General features: G+C 32.4%; 1 pseudogene; it reads left to right on the top strand.

Annotated features, from left to right (window-relative positions):
* Positions 1-17,685, top strand: part of LOC141505309 (protein disulfide isomerase Creld2 pseudogene) — a 35,114-nt pseudogene extending 17,429 nt beyond the window's left edge.
* Positions 17,686-21,515: the final 3,830 nt, after the last annotated feature.

The following is a 21,515-nucleotide window of genomic DNA, read 5'->3' as shown; positions in this document are numbered from 1 at the left end:
TAGTATATACAAGGGAAGTTGTGAGAATGTTGTCAGGAACTAGTACTATGGATACCTGTAAAGTAAGTTGGGAGGTTACACAGAAGAGTGGAAGAGTATTTGTAGAAAAATTCAGGAGCCGTTATGACAAAAACTTCCTGACTCCTAGTTATTACTAAATGGATAGAATATTATCCATCTTCCCAAACTTTTTTCATTGGATGACAAACTTCTTAGGGGCAAACTAAAATATCACATGAGTAGTTTAACCTGTGAAAATGAGAAGACTTTCAATGATTTAAAAGATTAATATATGAAGTATTTATATACATATTGTGGGCTACAATAGAACTATATGAAAAATGTATAGGCGATAAACTGCATTAGTGAATGGAGCACCTACAAAGCAAATCATATATTTTTCATCAGTATCAAAGAAACTACTCATTTTTAAAATCTATAGACAATACATTATTCATCTCTCAAATATTAAATCATTAATGAAAATTGATTTGCTTTATAATGACTACAACTGTCAAAGATTTACTCATCAAGTAGCTGTTAAAGCAAGAAATAATACAGACAATTCAATTGTTCCATTGGTAGCCAGAGAATATCAAATGTATTAGAATAAAATAAAGCACTATATCGAGCTATAGTCATATAAACACAAAATAATACAATCTTGTTCTTTAATTAGCTATCAATAAGTAGATAAGACATTAATCCATTTCTTTCCTGGTGGTGATAAAAAGCTGGATAATATATCTCAAAGTTCATCAGCTATGTAGACCCTTGTCATCAAATTTCAAGCCTGGGAATTTATAAATTCTGGCAAAGTTGACATAATTTGATTCTTTTTCTTACTTCTCAAATGCCAAAGTCATAATAATTACTCTTGTGAAATAGAATAGGAAAAAAATGGAATTTTATTTTTGTACAAAGAACTTTATTCAAACTTTAGAAAACATCATACAACTATTCATTTTGTTCCAAAATTGAAGGAAATGTTTCAATTTGTTTCATACAAAAAGGAAGTCTTGGGATTCAACATTAAAATACTATATTTAAATCCTCAATCAAGTAATATAACTTTTTATTGCAAATCTTTCTTTTTTTTTGTTTTTTGGGGTTCTTTTTCAAGACTATGGGATTAAATATCTTGTGAAAGGTCATATAGGATGGGTAATTGTTATGTGACTGAGGACAGATTTGAATTCAGGTCCTCTTTACTTCAGGGCCAATGGTCTATGCACTATGCCACCTAGCTTCCCCCTATTATATTTCCTTTATTATGAATTTATATCTTAGTGATTCCAATCAGAAAGTTTTATTAAGAGTCTTTTGAAAAAAATGAATGATTTGCAAATGGGCAGAAAAGACCATGTTTTAAATCTCAGTAAAAATATATATTTAAAATTATTTTTTGATGTTTTACTTTTCCAAATTCATTTTATAAAAGTTTTTTTAACATTTATCTATATACCTATGCATATTTCTAAATTACAAGATTACCTTCTACCCTCTCTTCCTACCCTGCTCCCTTCAGCATTGAGTAGTCAGGTTAGCATCATACTAACACGTTTGTGTTAACTATGTTTACAGGTTAGCCATATTTATATAAGGAATTAATATTAAGGGAATGAAATACATGGGATATTTTTTTTAAAAGTGAATGTAATGTTCTTCAGTTTATGAAGAACTTTTTACTTTGTTTTGTTTTGTTTTTCTTCCTCTGGATAAAGAATAATTTTTGAGTACTCCTTTTTGGTTGAAAAAATGAATTAGCAATCAACAACCATAAAGTTTAGCAAGTAACTGAATGAAAAATTAAACCTTTATTTTATATTTAAATTTGTTTGAATATGATCATATGAAACTTAAAATTATTTTAGTCTTCTTAAAACTCTTCATTGATTAATTAATTACCAAATTAATACTTCATTAATTACCAAATTAATTCAAAGATTGCATTTTCTTCTCTACTACCATTAAAATATCATTCAAATTCTTGAAACAGACATTTCATATCTTCCACCATTTGGTTCAAATCTTTTTTTCCCTATAATTTCTTAGTCCTAATGCTATGAATTTGCCTTACTATTATACTAAAACATCTAAAAATAATGTCTATAAATTTCTTTTACTTCATCATCTAATATTTATGTCTCCTCCCTTTACAATCTTCCAACTTTTTGAAACCTTGAAGATATTCTTGTCAAAGTGACTGGTGCTGTCTTATTTATTAAGCCTATTTGACCTTTTCTCAATCATCATCCTTCTTGATCTCTGTGCATCTCTAAATATCACTTAGTGATCTTTAAATATCATTTAGACTTTTTAAAAATATTTTTCTAATTTCATGCAAAGATAACTTTCAATATTCTATCTTTTTGGAAGGTTTAGGGTTACATATTTTTGTAGCACCCTCCATTCCTGCCCTCTCCCCATGGCAGCAAATAATCTGATAAAGGTTATACATATAAAATAATTTTCCATATTAGAGATGTTGTGAAATAAGAAACAGAATTAAAAGGAAAAAAAGAAAGAAAAAGGAAAAAAGAACATATAAGATGTTTTACAAAGTAAAAATAGTATTTTTTGGTCTGCATTCAGATACCATATATTTTTTCTCTATTTTTGGAAGACTTTTTCCATTATAAATTTTTATAATTGTTTTTGATCACTGAACATCTGAGAGGAACTAAGTCCATCATAGTTGGCCATTGCACATGCATATATATTTATGCATATATACATATGCACATTCATGCACATATATAAAATGGCAGCATAAATGTATACATTTGTGTTTATTCATGCATTTATACATACATTGTTGTACATAATATATTTAGGACATGAACCATTCTATGATCACTGTAATTCAATGACATTTCAAAGTAAAATGTCTTCTCATAGTTTAGACAGAGATTAAATGGATCAAAGATTAAAATGTCAAACAATTGACTACATTAATGAATGTATATTATTTTTGCACATGTTTACTTTAATAATAGCTCTTAAGTTAAAATATTATACTTGATCTTAATTATCTCAATTGCTGCATAGAACTATCTTTTGAAATGGGGATCTGAATTTTCTTAGTGCAAGTAGAAATAGGAAGAAAGGATTGGTTGAGCAATTAATTGATTGGAAATGTGAAAGATATTATGGAAATTATTAATGGCTATTGTGCCTATGTTTTTTTTAAACTATTAAAGTGACTTTCAATGTAGTATAAGCTGATCACTAGACTGCTACCTCAGTCCTGAAAATTCAATACCTTCTAATCTAGCTGGTCTTTTCACACTTTTGATTGTAGGACTGGAAAGTGGAATACTAAACTCCAAAGTTTATAACCTTCATTTTGGAAGGATATTATTTTCACATTCTTATTCATTATCAATGCTGCTCTACTTTTTTGAACTTCATAGAACAAGATATCCCTTTGTACCCTACCCTCACCAACTTTCAACCATTTTTACTGATGTCTTTTCCTATTAGTCTGTAAATTCCTTAGGAAGTGCAGTCTTTTTTTTCCCCTTATTTGAACTTTAAAATTTAGCCCAGTGCCTAAAATATGCAGACATTTTATAAAAGTGTATTGAGTTTATTGAGGGAAGGAAGGGGAGGTAAAGAGAGGAAAGGGGGAAAAGAAAACTTAAGATATTAAATGTCTTTCTGAGTGTCACAAACTGACTTGCATTTAATTGAATAGAACCTGACATTCTGTCCTAGTATTTCTGTAAATGATTGAGGTAGGAAAATTTAACTCTAGGTCACTTCACACTTTAAATTCAATGTTCTTTCTTTTCTTTAAAACATCACTTATTTACTTTTAAAATTATTGTTTTTAATATTTGAGTTCTGAAATTATTTCTATCCTTCTAAGTCCATATGCCAGTTGTCAAGAAGGCAAAAATCTATTAGTTATACTTATAAAATAATTCAAAGATTTCATATTGTCTATAGGTTTTAAAAGAAAGAAAAATAAAATGAGTAAATTATACTTCAATTTGCACTGAATATATCATCTCTCTGGAGGGAGACAAGAATGCTTTTACGTGAATACTTAAGTATTTTTTTTCAGATCATAGTATATCAGAGTAGCCAAGTATCTTATTGTTGATCAACATTACATCATTACTCTTGCTGTTCACCATGAGCTTTCAATTCTTCTCAATTGACTCTGCAACAGTCAATTGTCATGTTTTTATTCTTTTCTGAAATCAGGCTGCTGAGGTTTCTTTTAACATCATAGTATCCAATGACACTAATATGCTTCAATTTGTTCAGTCATTTCCCAATTGATTGAATTTACTAAATTTCCAAATCTTCACCCTAATTTAAAAGATATGCATAAGATTTTTGTAGTTTTCTTTAAAAATAAAAACCCACAATCAGAAGAAGACAACTAAATCAAAATTCCTACAACCAAAGCCAAAAGTAAAACATGAATTGAACTCTGGCTAGGGAAGAACTAGAAATTTGTATTTAAAATCAAGTGATAATTCTGAGAAACAATTGGGTGAAGGAATGTAAGTGTTTCAAGATTAGGATAAAAGAGTCAAAAACTTGTCAAAGGAGTCACAAAATAATGAAACAAATAATACTTTTAAAAATAAACTAGTTCAATTGTCAAAAAAGAGATACAGAAAACCAAAGAGGAGAAGAAAGTTTTAAAAAGCAGAATTGACCCAATGGAAAAAGAGGCACAAATATTCACTAAAGGTATTAAAATCTTTAAAAGTAGAATTGGTCAAATGGAAATAAAAGGAGGTATAAAAAGTTCACTTAATGAAATGAATACTTAAAAATCAGAATTGAGCAAATAGAAGTTAATGACTTTATAAGCTATCAAGACACAATAAAGTAAAACAAAAGTAATGGAAAGCATAAGAGAATGTGAAGTATCTCATTGGTAAAAGTAACTGATCAAGAACATAGAACCAGGAAGTAGAATTTCAAATCAGAAAGCCATGATCAAAAAAAAGAGCATAAACATACTAGTTTAATGAAATATCATGTAAGCCTGTCCTGGGACCTCTAGGGCAAAGCCAAGATGGTAGCACAAGGGTAGGAAGCTCCCAAAGTTTTTCCTGAAACAATTTTAAATGAAACCTGTAAAAAGGTCCTAAAGCAACAGAACCTAAAAAATAACTGAGTGAAACTTTCAATTCAACATTGCATAGAAGAACTTTAGATAAATCCAGTCTCATATTGTTTAAAGGGGAATACATGGGCATAGACAGGAAAGTTGGCATCAAAGTGGGAAGCTGTTAGCCACAGTACAGATTAGGTAGGCCATTAGTATCCCAGCTATGAGAGTTCCAGATCTAGTTCAGAAGGTAAAATTTTAACCTGAGAATACTGTTGCAACAGGTGAGACTAAGTATTTCTTCCCTACTGGAAAGAACAAACTTCAATCATCTCAGATGCCAGATCAGAAAGCAAGGGATCAGACTCCCAATCCATAAAACAAAAATTTTAGGGCTATATGCTATATTCCCTAAGGGGTAGAGTTAATCTACAAATATAAGTTAAAAATATTAAAAGAAGAGTACCCATAGAAAGGTGTTACTCTGATTGGGATGATAAAAACACCTTCTTAGAAGAAGAAAGCAATGACAAATTGCTTATATGTAACAACTCAAAGGGGTTTTTGGAAAAGTCTCTTGGGAAAAAGTAAAAAATGATTTTAAATTCAAAGAACAGGAAAATTAGAAAAATTGAGAAAAGAAACGAATGTAATGCTGAAGAATTATGACAAACTGATGAGGAAAATAATAACTTTGAAAGCAAATTTTGGTCAAATGGGAAAAAAATTCATTTAAAGGTACAATTATCTGAGTGGAAAAGGAAAACCTCCCTTTTCTTAGTTGTTTTTTTTTTTTTTTTTTGGCAAGGCAATGGGGTTAAGTGGCTTGCCCAAAGCCACATAGCTAGGTAATTATCAAGTGTCTGAGACCAGATTTGAATTTAGGGCCAGTGATCTATCCACAGCACCACCTAGCCACCCCATAAAACCACTCTTTAAAAGAAAGTTTAATGAATTAAAAATGGAGAGTAAAAATTAGCTGTAGAATGTAAAACTCTAGAAACTTTAATTAGATAAATGTAAACTAATGGCTTTGAGACACCAAAATTCCATCAAACAAAGCCAAAAGTGCCGAAGAAATAGGAAAAAAAAATGTAGGCCTTAGGAAAATGACTTACATGAAAAATAGATGCTGGAAAGATATTTCACAAATTCCTGGCCTTCTTGAAAGCCACAATCAGTAAAAGTGCCTAGATAATAACATGCAGAAAATATCCTAGAATAAGACGATAAAGTAGTCCTTGAAATAATATACCAATTATCCCCAGAAAGATATGCCAAAATAAATAACTAGGAACATTGAGTGAAATTTCAGAAGTCTCAGCTAAAGCAGAAAAAAATAAAATGAAGCAATTTAAATACCAGAGACCCAAATTCACCATTATCTGGGACTATTCAACTTAAATGTCAAAGGACCAAAGGGCCTGGAATATATTATTCTGGGGGGTAGAGGAGATTGTATTGCATTTAAGATTTAACTTCTCTGCAAAATGCATCATATAATTTCAGGTAAAAAGGTGGAGTTTAATGGAACAGAAGACTTTCAAATTTACTGGTATGAAAACCAGAATTAGACACAAAATGTGATCTTTGAAAAACAGTACTCAATAAGACTAAACTTTCTACATATCTATAAGGGAAGAGAATTCTTTTAATTTGAGAGTAGAAAAAAAAGATATGCTTAGATCAAGGGTGCAGGTATAAATTGATTATTTATGTTTATAAAAGTTTATTTCATGAACATTGTATTTCTATTGAAACAGTTGGAGGGAGTGTACTTGGACAGAAGGTGTGGGTATAGATTCCCTGAGATATGATGATTTTTTTTTTAGATCCCAAGTGATATAATTATTTTTGAATATTTGAAAGGAGTCAATTTGGATAGAATCTGTTACTATAAATTATTATGATAAAAAATATCAACGATTCCTGATTTTTGTATTCCTATTGTGATAATTGAGAGTAGCTTACTTGTACAAGGAGTGTGGTTATGAAGTGTGATGATGCTTACAACCAGTGAGAATTGTCATTCTATCAAGACAGTTATAAAGATAGTTTGATCAAGGGTGTGGGTAAAAAAAGAGCTAAGAACAATTAAGACATGAAAAAAGGATTATATTGGAAGAAGAAGTCAGTGGAGAAACGGCACTATATGAAGAGGTGCCATGAAGCTATCATAGTAGAATGAAAGCAGAGAGGGTGTAAGCCTAGAGTAAATCTTCCTCTCAACATAATGTACTCAAGGAGGGATTTTTAAAAAGGCATTTCAAATTGGGTTTAAATATTTATTCTACACTACAGATGAGGAAAAGGGAAATTAAAAGAAATGAGGGAATGACAAAAGGGAGGGAGAGAAATAAATTAAGAAGAAAAGAATAGAATGGGAAAAGGAGAAGAAAAAGCAATGACACAAAGGAGAGGGAGATGGAAGGAGACAGCAGTCAGAAGTAAAATATTTGTAAAACAGGGATAAGGTGAAAGAAGAGAGAGAGAATAATACAAACCATAGGAAGATAGGATAGAGCAAAAACAGAGAGTTAGAAATAATAATTGTGAATATGATTGAGGTAAACTCTCCCATAAAATGGAAACAGATATCAGAGTGTAATACTATAAGTCAGAATACTATAATTTTGTTGTTGTTGTTCATAAGACCAATATTTGAAGCAGAGATATACACTAATGTTAAAAGTAAAAACCTGGAGCAATATATTATGCTTCAACTGAAATTGAAAAAAAAAGAAGCAGGACTAGTAATCTTTAACTAAGACAAAGCAAAAAATAAAAATACATCAGATTAAAAGGACTAAGGGAAGAAACATTTTGCTTTATGTACCATAGGAAATGAAGTGCTATGAGTGTTATTTGATAAATCTAACAATAAAATGAAGAAAATAAGGAAGTCAATAGAATTTTATAAAAGTTAGATATGTTAGATTTTGGGGAAATCTGAATGAGAATAAAAATAAATATACATTTTTCTCTATGTACATGGCTCAGGCACAAAAAAACAGATTTTTATTACGGCAAAAAGTCCTTACAATGAGTACAGAAAAACAAAAATGTTAATTGAATTCATTTCAGATCATTATGCAATAAAAATTACAGGAAATAAGTGGTCATGAAAAGATAAATTAAAATTAATCAAAAACAAAGTGACATAACTTAAAGAATTAATGAATAAAACAAAAAAGAAAACATAGATTTAATCTAAGACAATAACAATGTTGAGACAATATGTCAAAATATGTGGGAATTCCACCAAAATAATTATTGAGGAAATTTTATGTTTCTAAATTTTTATAGGAATAAAATAGAGAAAGAAGAGACCCAAGATTTGAACATACAACTAAAAATGCTAGAAAGTAAATTAAAAAAGTAGAAATTTTGAACATCATAGGAGACATTAATAAAAATGAAAGCAAGAAAATTATTAAAATAATAAATAATACTAAGAGTTGGTTTTATGAAAACTAGTAAGATAGGCAAACATTTGCTTAAACTGAAAAAAGGAAAGAATATCAAATTATCAATATCAAAATTGAAAATGATCAATTTGCAACAAATGATGAAGAAATAAAAGCAATGATATAGAGATATCTGGCTCAGATGTATGCCAACTGCCCAGATTAGAAGAAAAGGAATGGAAAATACTTAAAGGGGTGGCTAGGTGGTGTAGTGGATAGAGCGCTGGCCCTGGAGTCAGGAGTACCTGGGTTCAAATCTGGTCTCAGACACTTAATAATTACCTAGCTGTGTGGCCTTGAGTAAGCCACTTAACCCTGTTTGCCTTGAAAAAAACCTAAAAAGAATACTTTAAAAAAACCATTTCAGAAAACGAAATAAACTCTGTAAGAAAAAACCTACGCAGCAAAATGGACTTACAAGAAAATTATACTATTCATTTAAAGAACAATTAACTACAATGATAAGTAAACTATATGATAAAATAGACAAAGAATGAATTCTGCTAAATTACTTTTATGAAACCAACATGATACTGATACCTTTACCAGGAAGATCCAAAAAAGAAAAAAGAAAATTGTGGCCCCCATATCCATAATGAATACTGAGGCAAGAAAATTAAATAAAATTATATCAAAGAGATTTGAACAAGTTATCACTGGAATAATGCAATTTCATCATGAAGGAATCATCAGTTTTTCCTCTTTTAGCAAAACAATCACAGTAATTAGCCATAACAATAAGAAAAGTAAAAAAGAAAACATGATCACCTCAAAAGATGTGCAAAGCATAGCAATAAATGGGGTTTTGATTAAAATGATAAGCATAAAAATCATTAGCAAGTGTTATATGTAAAGGAATTTACCTATTGATTCCAACATAATAAATCAATCATACCTGTTACACTCAATATTAATAAAAGTTGTGTTTGAAATGTTAGCCTTAGCAATAAAAAAAGAAAAATAAATTGAAGGAATTAGAATAGGCAATGAAGAAACAAAACTTTTACTATTTGTAGATGATATGATGATATATTTAGAGAAATCTATGATATCAATTAAAATCTACCTGAAACAATTGACAACTTTAATAAAATAGAAAGACACAAAAAAAAAACCTCACACAAAATTATCAGCATTTCTAAATATGAATAATAAAGTTCAAGGGCAAGACATAGAAAGAAAATTCCACTTAAAGTAACTACAGACAGCATAAACTACTTGGCAACATATATCTCAAGATAAACACAGAAACTATAGGAATACAATAACAAGATACTTTTGTCAAAATAAAGTCAGATATAAAATTTGGGAATATGTCAATTGCTCTTGATTATGCAGAACAAATATGATAAAAATGACAATTCTTCCTAAAATTAAATTTCTTATTCAGTATCCTACTAAATTACCAAAATCATTTTATACAGTTATAAAAATTGTAAAAGTTATCATCTGGAGGAACAAAATATCAAAGATATCAGGGAATTAATTAACAAAATAAGAATATAAAAGATGACCTAGTTATATCAGATCTAAAACTATATCATAAAGCACCCATATAATCATACCTATCTATCCTTGGCTAAGAAGATGTTTACTTTTCTTTCTCATGGTTTTCTCTCTCTTAATTTTAATTCTTATTTCACAAAATGACTTAAATGAAAATTTGTGAAAAATGATTCTACACTTTCAATCTATATGAGATTGAATACTGCCAGTTTGGAAGAAGGAAGAGAATATGATAGAAAAATGTGAACTCAAAAGTATGCAAAAGGATGTGTATTTGCATGTAATTTTAAAATTAAATTAAAATAAAAAAACACAATTTGATATTCTAAGATCAGAGGGTAAAATAAAATTTGAAAAAAATCCTCTGTTCACCTCCTGAAAGAGATCTCAAAATGAGAATGCCCAGGAATATGATAGCCAAACTCCAAAACTCTAGGTACAAGGTGAAAATAATGCAAGTAGCCAGAAAGAATCAACAAGTATAGAATTTTACTCAAGTTAGCTGAACATTTAACAATTTCTACATGAAAATATCTGAGCGTTTGGAATATGATTTCTGAAAGAAAAGGAACTGACATTACAATAAAAAATCACCTACCAAGAAAAACTGAGTATAATCCTTCTGAAACAGCTGATATTCAATGAATTAGAGGGCTTTCAAACATTTTTTAATATGTTATTTATTTTCACATAACTACAATTACTACTTGTAAAAGTAATCATAATCTTTGATGTGAAATATCTTAGCCCATTCCTCTTCTCCTTTCCCTTTGTCCCAGTACATTCCTTTTCCACCTATTGACTGCATCTTCATAATATTTCTTACTTTTATCTTTCTAATATTTTTAATATTTGTTTGTAATATATTCAGCTGCCTGCTGTGCCTTGTCTATATGCTCTTTCTAACTGTTCTAATAATGACAAGGTTCTTATGAGTTATCAGTATCATCTCTGCATGCATAAATACAAGCAGTTAAACATCATCAAATGCCTCAGAATTTGTCCACCCAAACTATGCTTCACCTGAGTGCTGTATTTTAAGATCAAACTTTCTGTTCAGCTATGGTTGTTTCAACAGGAAAGTTCAAAAGTCCCCATTATCTTTGAATGTCCAACTTTCACTTGAAAGAAGATGTTCAGTTTCACTGAGTAGTTGACTTTGGGTTTTAATTCAAACTCTCTTTCTTTCCAGAATATCTTATTCCAAGATGCATTAATGTCATCTTTGCAGAAGACTACAATTGATAAGGTTTTTTTATATTATTCTCATAATTGCCTCATTTCTTCTTATGGTACATCATCCCATAACTCTGATAAATCCTCAATATTTTCAGGGGTAAGATTCCTATAAAAGTATTTTTACAGTTTAAAAAACCTAAATTGAATATTCATACCTTGAATATATAAGAAATTATATATATATATATATATATATATATATATATATATATATATATATATATATATATATATACTTAGGTAACAGCAACCACTAAAACCTATAATATTTTTGCTAGATTTCTTGGAAAATAAATTTCTCTACATATAATTATTTCAGATAAAACATTAATTCTAATAATATAGTCTTTTTCTTAACAAAGTACCAGGAAATAATCCATAAATTACAGAACACAAAATAAAATTAGTAACTTGCAGTATGTTTTTCCTGCTAATACTTCCCTATAAAACTGTGACCTGTGCTAAAATCTCAATAAAATTAATTTAATACAATATTGAGTTTTCATAAAACATTAAATCTTAAGTATCAGAAATATTGTATAGAAAATGAAATTCTTAAAATTAATATTTTAACCTGAATCTTGCCTTCCACTGTCAGGTCATGAGGGCATTGTATTATACACTTTACTGTTCTAAACTTCTTTCCCTTGACCTCCCTCTGAAAAGATGGAAGTGATTTTAGTCACTTTGATTGAAAGATGCTTAGATTACAAAGTTCTCAATATCACCCCCCCACACACACTATTCCATTCATAATTTTTGGATAATGTTGAAGTTTTTGACACATAAACTTGAAATAATCGATCAGGGTCATTTGCTTCAAGTGACATTTTAGGTCCCTTAGGTTATTTGCATATGGAAGCATAGCAGAAGCAAATTGTTCTTTTATCTTGAGACTATGAATGATGATGGCATCACAAAAGTGCTTGCTAACACAAAGCTAAAATTCAGATTACTAATTTTAAGGCATACAAATGCCTTAAGTGATAAAAAAATAAATGCTCCAATAGTGAGAAATGATTGTATATATTCTGTTTCTTTTCTTTAAAAATATATTTGCATTTTTATCTTTCCAACTATATGTAAACATAGCTTTCAACAATCATTTTATATGGTTTGAATTTCACATTTTTCTACCTCCTTTCCTTCTTTCACCCTTCCATTTGACAGAGAACAATAGAACATATGTTGTACTTGTATAACAATGTTGAAAATATTTTCATAAAAAAATGTTGAGCCAAAAGAATCAGAATAAAAAGGAAAAAATAGACATGAGAGGGAAAAACCATAAAACATTAAACATTTTTAAAATTGAAAATAGTAAGCTTTGTTCTGCATTTAGACACCCTAAATCCTTCTCTGGATGTGGATATGTCCTTTAGCATTATCTTTTATTATTTTACTGCTGAGATGAGCAAGTCTATCACACTTGGTCATCACACAATGTTGCTTTTTATGTAAACAATTTTCTTCCTATTCTAGATGTGAATATTTCCTTTTGCATTTTCTTTGATTATTTTACTGATTAGATGAGCAAGTCTATCAAAGTTGGTCTTCACACAATATTGCTTTTAAGGTGTACAATGTTCTTCTGGTTCTCTTCACTTCATTCAGCATCAATTCCTGTTATCCTTTCCAAGTGTTTCTTAATTCCTACCCCTCATGATTTTTCAGAGATCAACAATACTATTCCATTATATTCATATCCCACAATTTTTTCAAACATTCCCCAGTTGCCAGGCATCTCCTCAGTTTCTAATTCTTTGCCACTAAAAGAAAAGAAGATATATTTTTGAACATGTAGGGTTTTTTTTTTTTCCTAAATGTGATCTCTTTGTGATACATACCTATTACTTGTATTGCTGGAGGTAGTGCCAAATTGCTCTCCAGAAAAGTTACAGGACTCCATCAACAATGCATTAATATCAGAGTTTTTCCCACATCCATTTCAACATTGATTATTTTCCTTTTCTATTATATTAGCCAATTTGAAATGTGTAAAATAGTGCAGCAGAGTTGTTTTAATTTCTCTAATCAATAATGATTTTGAGCATTTTTTTCATAAGTTAAAGATAGTGTTAATTTCTTCACCTAAGAATAATCTTTTCATGTCCTTTGACAGCTTTTGAATTAGGAAATGACTTGTTTACTTATAAATGTGACTCAGATATCTATATATTTTAGAAAGGAGTCCTTTAACAGAAATACTGTTTCTAAATTGTTGATTAATGTAAGTGCAGTGCTTTCAATCTTGTTTGTATTGACTTTATTCTTTTCTATTTTGCATTTGGATAATTTTTAACATTTTATTTAGGCATTCATTCCAAATGCCATATAAAATATGACAAATTTTTTTTTGCTGGAATTTTCTAGTTTTTCAGAAGTTAGTGTCAAATTAGAAGCTTTTCTCTAGTTAATTTTGATTTTTATTTTATCAGATAGTGAATTATTATTTCTCAAAATCTTTTGTTTAATCTAGTCCATTAATCAATCTCTCTATTCTTTATCAAAAACTAGATGATTTTGATGACTAGATTTGATGTCTAGAAGTGTAACTGTTATCCTTGATTCTTTTCTTCATTTCCCATAAAAACTTACATTTTTAATTTTTTTCCAAATAAGATTAAAGTTATAAATAAATTTGGTAGCATCATCATTTTTATTACATTGTCATGGTCTTTCTATGAGTACTGACTATTCCCTTCAAACATATATATATATATATATATATATATATGTATATATATATATATATATATATACATATATATATATATATATATATATATATATATATTTGACCTCTGTAAAAAAAACATTGAAAATGAGTCCATATAGTTTTTTATGTGATTTGGGACATTGACCCTCAAATATTTCTTTTATCATTTTGTAGTTATCAAAAAACATTTTTGAGTTACTGCTTCTAATGTTTTGTCTTTCCATTGGTTTTCAAGCCTGAGATCAAATTATTCATTTCCACTGAGAGGGCCTTTATCATATATCTATCCAATTTTAGTAATGTCTTATTTTGAAAATAAATTATTTTCATTATACTCCAAGATTCTTAAACCATGTTAAAGTTTCTCTCTTTAAAAGAAGACACACCGCCCATATTTCCTTAAAGCATCATTCTTTGATATCTACAATGACAAAAGGAATATTGAGATTTTTCTCTAAAAAAACAACAAAAAATCCTTCTTCACCCCACTCATAATTCAAGATTAATAAGTTTCCTTTTGAGCAGTTAGTCACTACTATAAAAATATTTACTATGATTATGATTATTACGTTATAGAGTCTGAGATTTTCTATCCTGTACCTTGTTCTTTTCCTCTGACAAAATGAATAGATGAAACCTAAAAATTCCATTATTCCTAACTCAATTTGCTAAATGAAGTTCACTCATTTTGTATTAAGGGAGTTATATAAATTAAGCATGATTGTAGTCTGTTAGTCATATAATTAATACTTTCTGAAGCTATTCAGAAAAGCTAACCACCTAGAGTTGTTAGTCACAGCCAATCTATAGAGCACAAAAATTGCTTGCTGTGAATTGAGATATGTGGAATAAAGCTGTGAATCATATTTGAAGAAAAAAATTCTTTTGGCCTTTATTGTTTGCAAAAAAATGAATAGGCCATAACATGCCTATAATTTTCTAAATGCAAAAGAATTCCTTCACAATTTAACTGAGATTAATGTCCAATTGCCATTAATTACTTCTACTTTCTGTTAGGAAGCAGGACTATTATTACACAAACTGATGAATTTTTTTGTATGGTGAAAAGAGAGGTCAAGTATGATTTTTGTAGCAGAATGTGACAACTGATCATTTAAAGTCATGGCTTTGTTATAGGGCTGAATAACTAGAAATACTGAGCTGGGACTAATTGGCCACCTGCTGCAAACTTCAATGATAGGCTGTCAAGTATAGCCTAGTTAGTTATGAAGATGTAGTTGTAGTTGATGATATTAATCCTTATATGGAAAGGAAAGGTCAAACTGGAAGCTCTTTCTCATAGAACCATCATTTCTTCAAATGCAGGTATAAGAAAGTGAGGTGGGGGTCGGAGTCAATATGGTGGCATGAAGGCAGCATTTCCCAGGAACTCCAACCCACTCCAACCCTCCAAAACAAACAAAATATGGCTCTAGCCAAAATTTAGAGGAGCAGAACCCACAGAAGACTGAGTGATACACTTTCCCAGTCCATGGTAACTTAGAAGTTCCACAGGAAATGTGTGTTTCACCAGGACTGGGGGTTGGAAAAAAAGCGGCACAACCCAGCCCAGTCCATCCCAGCCCAGAGATCACCAGCAACAGCTTGAAGGGGGGGGGGGGGGGGGGGGGACTCTGCTGCACCTGAGTGAGTGTGGAGTGAGGGAGCACAAGTCACAGAATCAGCAGCTGGAATCAGGAGAAAGCAGCGTGCACCCCCAGAGACAGTATGGAAATTCTGCAGAGGTTTCACTGCTCTTCCTGCGGTAGGACTCTGCTGTTTGGCTAGACTCAGATATTGCAGTTTGGGCTTCCATTCTAAAGAACCAAACTGGATCTCTCCTTATAGCCCCAGGGCAGAGAGTAATGCTGTGGTCATGTACATATCAAAGACCAGAATAGAGAGCATAAGGCCTTGGAAGAATAAAGATTCCAGTGGGTTATCCCCGCCCCCCCAAAAAAAACCAAACCCAAACCCTTGGAAGTGCTGTAAATTAGTCTTGGACTGAGGAAATGAGTAAACAACAGAAAAAGAAGAATCTGACCATATAGAATTACTTTAGTCCCATGGAAGATCAAAACACATATTCAGGTGATGACAAATTCAAAGCTTTCGTATCTAAAACCTCCAAGAGAAATAGAAAACCTCAGACTATGGATGAGCTCAAAAGTGACTGAAAAACAATTAAGGGAGGTGGAGGAAAAATTGAGAGAAGAAATGAAAGCAAAGCAGAAAAATCATGAAAACCATATAAAATGTTGGTGAAAAATATGCAAAAAATACTGAAGAAAATAATATGTTAAAACCAGTTTAGGTCTAATGAAAAAAGCAAAGCAAAAGGCAAATGAGGTGAAGAATGCCTTAAAAAGCAGCCAGGCATTTATTTATTTATTTACTATTTCTATTGTTTATTTATTTGTTTGTTTGCTTATTTATTTATTTGTTTGTTTATTTATCCTCCCTGGGCCCCAAGGCCTGAGGCATCTGCAAGAGCCTCCTGGACCAGTTCCACAAGGGCCTGGCCACCACGGGAACACGGCCTGGGAGGAGAGGGCGCTGTCCAAGTATGATTCCAGGGATCCGACTCCTGGAGATCATGGAATGCCTGTGCGAGGGCGAAGCTTTTGACTGTCACAACATGGTGGAAAATAACAAGGAGCACCTGGAGAACTGGTGTTTCAGGCAGAAAAAGAAACATCCCGACTTATTTCGATGTTTTTGTGTGGAAACTCTGGAAGCGTGCTGCCTTTCTGGAACCTATGGAGCTGACTGCCTCGAGTGTCCCGGGGGATCTGAGCGGCCCTGCCCAGGGAAATGGGTATTGCAAAGGCGATGGGAGTCGTGGCGGAGACGGCAAGTGCATGTGTCACATAGGCTACACGGGGCCGCTCTGCATGGATGGTGTCGAGGGCTAGTTCAGCTCCTTGAGGAACGATACCTATTCCATCTGCACAGTGTGTAACCTGGACTGTAAGACCTGCACCGGCCCAACTCACAGACACTGCGCACAATGTGACATCGGCTGGGCCCAGGGAGAGGATGGCTGCCTAGATGTAAACGAGTGTGACGCAGGCTTCTACTGCCTGAACAACAATGGCTCGTTCTCCTGCAAAGAGTGTGACTCCAGTTGTTTGGGGTGTGTGGGGAAGGGTCCAAAACACTGTCTAAATGCACGACCGGTTACACCCAGGAAGATGGCGCTTGTGGAGATGTCCACGAGTGCTCCCTGCCTGGGGAGGCATGCTCACAAAAGCACCAGGAGTGCTGCAGCACCCCAGGCAGCTACGTCTGCGCCTGTGCCCAAGGCTTCCAGGAGAGGGAAGGTGCCTGCGTGCCCGCCGAGGAGACCCAGGAAGATGAAAACATGGAGGGTGCCCAGAAAGCCTCCTCACACGATGACTTGTGATCCGCCTCCCCGGGCGCCTGATATCCGATCGTCTCCTTAAATTATTCAGATGGAAACTGCCTTTAGTGGGAATCCCAGGGATCTCGGCCCAGGCAGGCAGGCTCCCTGGGCCCCTGCCCTGGCCCCCGACCAGCAGCCTGCCCTCCCAGCAGAGGGGCCCTTTCAAAAGCTGCAATTGTCTCTTGTTCATAAAGAAACTCTGTCGTCCTATATTTTGATACTACTCTTTGTATAAATAAATAAAAGTGGCCTCGCAAGGTGGCCCCCAGTTGAAAAAAAAAAGAAATTCATGTATGAACACAGATATCATGCCCCCCAGATTTCTTTTCACCAGAGTAAACATGTTTTCTTTGAATTGTCTTCTTGTAACATGAATATAAAGTTATTCATCATTCAAATTGCTCATTTATTCTAGAAACCTTTCGGATCATCTTTCTTAAAATATTGTGCCCAGAACCAAACTTAGTTCTCTGTATGGCCCCATTAGGACAGAGTATAGGACAACTGTCACAACCTTATTCCAGGGAGTTGCACTTCTCAATAAAGAATAAGATCATATGAGTTATTTTGAGCAGTCCACTAAAAGCCCCAGATAAATTTTCAAACAATTTGCCTTCCCCTCTTCTTGTGCAATATATTTTTACATGAAAATTCCTTATGCCCTGAGCTGTAACCCAGATCTCATCAAGGAAGAACCAGTAAACCTTGTGAAAATATATATCTAATCTGAGACAAGAGACACATTTTAACCCTAGTGAATATACCCATCTGCTTTGTCAAATTCCCATTCAATGTATACATACAAAAGAATCTTAAAGTCTAGATGGATAGATAAAAATTACTTTAAAGTTCTCAGTATTGATGTGACAAAGCTTTTAAGAAGATATAAAGCAAACAGCTTTACTATCTCAGTTATTGTGTTATAGACCAAACACAAAGAAAGTATTTATGAAGTACTGGATTCAAATCCTACTTTAAGTACTTACTAAATGAATGCTCCTCATCATGCCACTTAAACACTCTATGCCTCAATTTCCTTTTAAAATAAGAGAGTTATACTCAATGACTTCCAAGGTCCTTACCAACTCTAGCTTTCATATTACTTAGAAGTTTCAGCAAGTCAATGCATAAAATGTTTGTAGCATAGATGGAGGGAGGGTTTATAAAAAAATGATGTCAAATAGAAAGTGTTTGAAATAACATAAACCTTAATTAAAAGTTTACCTTTGATTATTATTGACTTTTTTTTACTTTGTACTAGTAATTTTACTTCTTATTTTAAGGCAATTATTTTATCTATTAAAATCTCTAGATAATAAAACTTGTAATACTGTAACTCCTCACCAGGGTTGTTATGTGACTCAACTGAAAAAAAAAGAGATTTAAGGAAACTTATCTCTTCTTGGAAAGTACCTTTATTTGGATATCTATGTTACCTAAAACAGAGGAACTTTAGCAACATAAGCATTCTCTTTTTAAACCTGACAAGACTGTTACAATCTCCACATTCTTACTTCATGCAGATGCCTATAGTCCTAACCAGGGAGAGGTGATACCTTCCCCTTCCTCTTTTACCCTGGCTCTGAGAATTGGGCTTGGAACTGTTTGTTTTTATTCTGTGTTGGCATCTTCATATTTAGGTGAAAGGTAATTAATTTCAGCCGGTCCCATGTATTTGACTCAGAGATCTTGGAGCTAGCCCTCCTGTAAGTATTCCTCAGGCAGTCTGTCAAGGGAAGCAGGGGGTGTGTAGGACTCAAGCCTATAGAGGGTTTTGGACCTTGGAACTTGAACTATGCTATACATATATACATATATACATATATACATATATACATATATACATATATATATATGTATATATGTATATATATATGTGCGTGTGTGTGTGTGTGTATAAATATATATATATATATATATATATATATATATATATATATATATATATATGAAACAAAGAAAGTCAACTATGAAAACAATCAACTATAATTCCCAGAGATTGAGATGAGGCAAAGTGGGGAGAAGGATAAATCCAACAATTTGAAGGAGTAAATTTGTATCTGTGATTATTGCTATAGAAGTAAACATTTTGGGGATGGAGTCAATATGGTGGAGAGGAATGGAATCTCTTCCATTACAAATGATTTAAAATTCTGACTCTAACCAAATTCTAGAGTGGCAGAACCCACAGAAATACTGAGTGAAACAATTTTTCAGGCCCAGATAAGGAAAGGGTCTGTTCTTCGAAGTTTGGAAATGGTCCCTGAACAGCTCAGGCCACAGCACTGGAGAAAATGAATACCACTCTTCTGGAACAGTCTTCAGAGTGCCTGGATCCTGGGGATGCTTGAGTCGCTGCTTGGGGGAGGGGGCAGAATTCTAAGCCCAGGATTTGCAAAGGACAACTTGGAAGTTCATCGGGAAAACCCTGCCACAGTGAAGAGGCCAGTCAGTCCTCATTGCAAAGCTCAGCATAACCCAGCCCTTGGAACCAGAAGCAGGCCTAGGGAGCCACCCAGCAGCTGCTTCCAGCTGCTTGAGGAGGAATGGGGGACAGAGAGAGAGAGAGAGAGAGAGAGAGAGAGAGAGAGAGAGAGAGAAAGAGAATAGAATATATGGGGGTAGGGAGGAACAGAATGGAGGGAAGTACAGCTAGCAATAGCAACTGAGGGGAAAAAATATGGAAGCAACTTCTCTGATGGACCTATCCTAAAGTAGTCAATTCATCCCAAAGACAGAGCTAATGGTATCTGAAAGCAGACTGAAATACACTTTTGTTTTCTCTCATTATTTTTCTTGAGTTTTCTTTATCTCTATGGAGGAAGGAGGATTTTTTTTTATAACAAGAGTACTGTAGTAGTGTGAAAACAAACAGTATCTCCCAAAAAATAGAAGTAAATATTTCTTTATTTTAAGTCTTTTTTATGGAAGTGGGGTACAGAGGACATTCCCCTTAATTTGTGGAATACCATCACTATGGTCTGATATCATTGTAAAAAAGCTCAAATATCACCAATTCTCCTTTCACAGGAGAAGGAGGAAAATGTAACACACTTAAGCTTGAGGGAAGGAATGGAGCAGGGAGTGCAATATTACATGTAGGATTTTTTCTGAAATAAAAATAGCCCTTTTATTTTTCAGGAACACATTGAAATGTTCTTTACACAGGTTTTGTCCCCTTGCTTTTGAGATTTCCTAGGCTTATGAGATGCAATAAAAAATTGGCACTTTAAAGGTATAAATATATATTCTTTTTCCAGTATATGTACCTTTGCAAGTTAGTTTATCCTGCTTTAATTTGGTTTATTCTTAGATGAATTAGACTGAGATATTTGAGAGCAAGTATTATTACCTTTCTTTGTATTCCAGAAATTTGGAATACCACCCAGTAGTTAATAATTTATATTTATATACATACACACATATATATGTATGCATGCATGCACATGTACATGTGTTAAAATATGTGTACATGGAAATGAGTGTGGATACATACATGCACACATACACATACACACTCTTTTATTTAACATGAGCATGGCGGGCCAGTTCCTAGTTTAAGGTTATCTTAATTCCAACATCTTTCTGAAGATTGTCTAGTTTCCAGCATCAGGTTGAGTACCACCTATTAAATATTCATGTGTAATCTTAAGGAAGCAATTATCATGAGTTTACATCTGACCTCAGACATTTATGAACCTGTGACCATAGAAAATTCACTTACTCTTTGATTGCCTAAGATTTCAACTATGAAATGAGGATAATAATAACACTTATACCCAGGAGATAATATTTTAAAAGGGCTTAGAATAGTGCCCAGAAATTATTTGTTATTATGTGAATGTTAGTTTTTATTATTTTTATCGTCATTAATCAGGTATACATTGTGGCCAAAGAAGTTAACTCCATTTATAAGAGAATTTAATTTGATAGCATAGAGAAAACTTTTATTTAACAAGATGTCTTGTAACATTGGATATGACTTATAGGAAATTATATTACTGACAGTTTCTTAAATGAAAATCTTAAAAGTATACATGAAATTTAATCAAACTTCCCAGGTTTATAGAAGCCTTAAATTCTATGCAATTCAATTCA

This window comes from Macrotis lagotis, chromosome 1, assembly GCF_037893015.1.
Source record: "Macrotis lagotis isolate mMagLag1 chromosome 1, bilby.v1.9.chrom.fasta, whole genome shotgun sequence".
Classification (NCBI taxonomy): Eukaryota; Metazoa; Chordata; class Mammalia; order Peramelemorphia; family Peramelidae; genus Macrotis; species Macrotis lagotis.
Note: the sequence above shows the minus strand (reverse complement) of the source record. Positions and strands in the feature narration are given on the sequence as shown.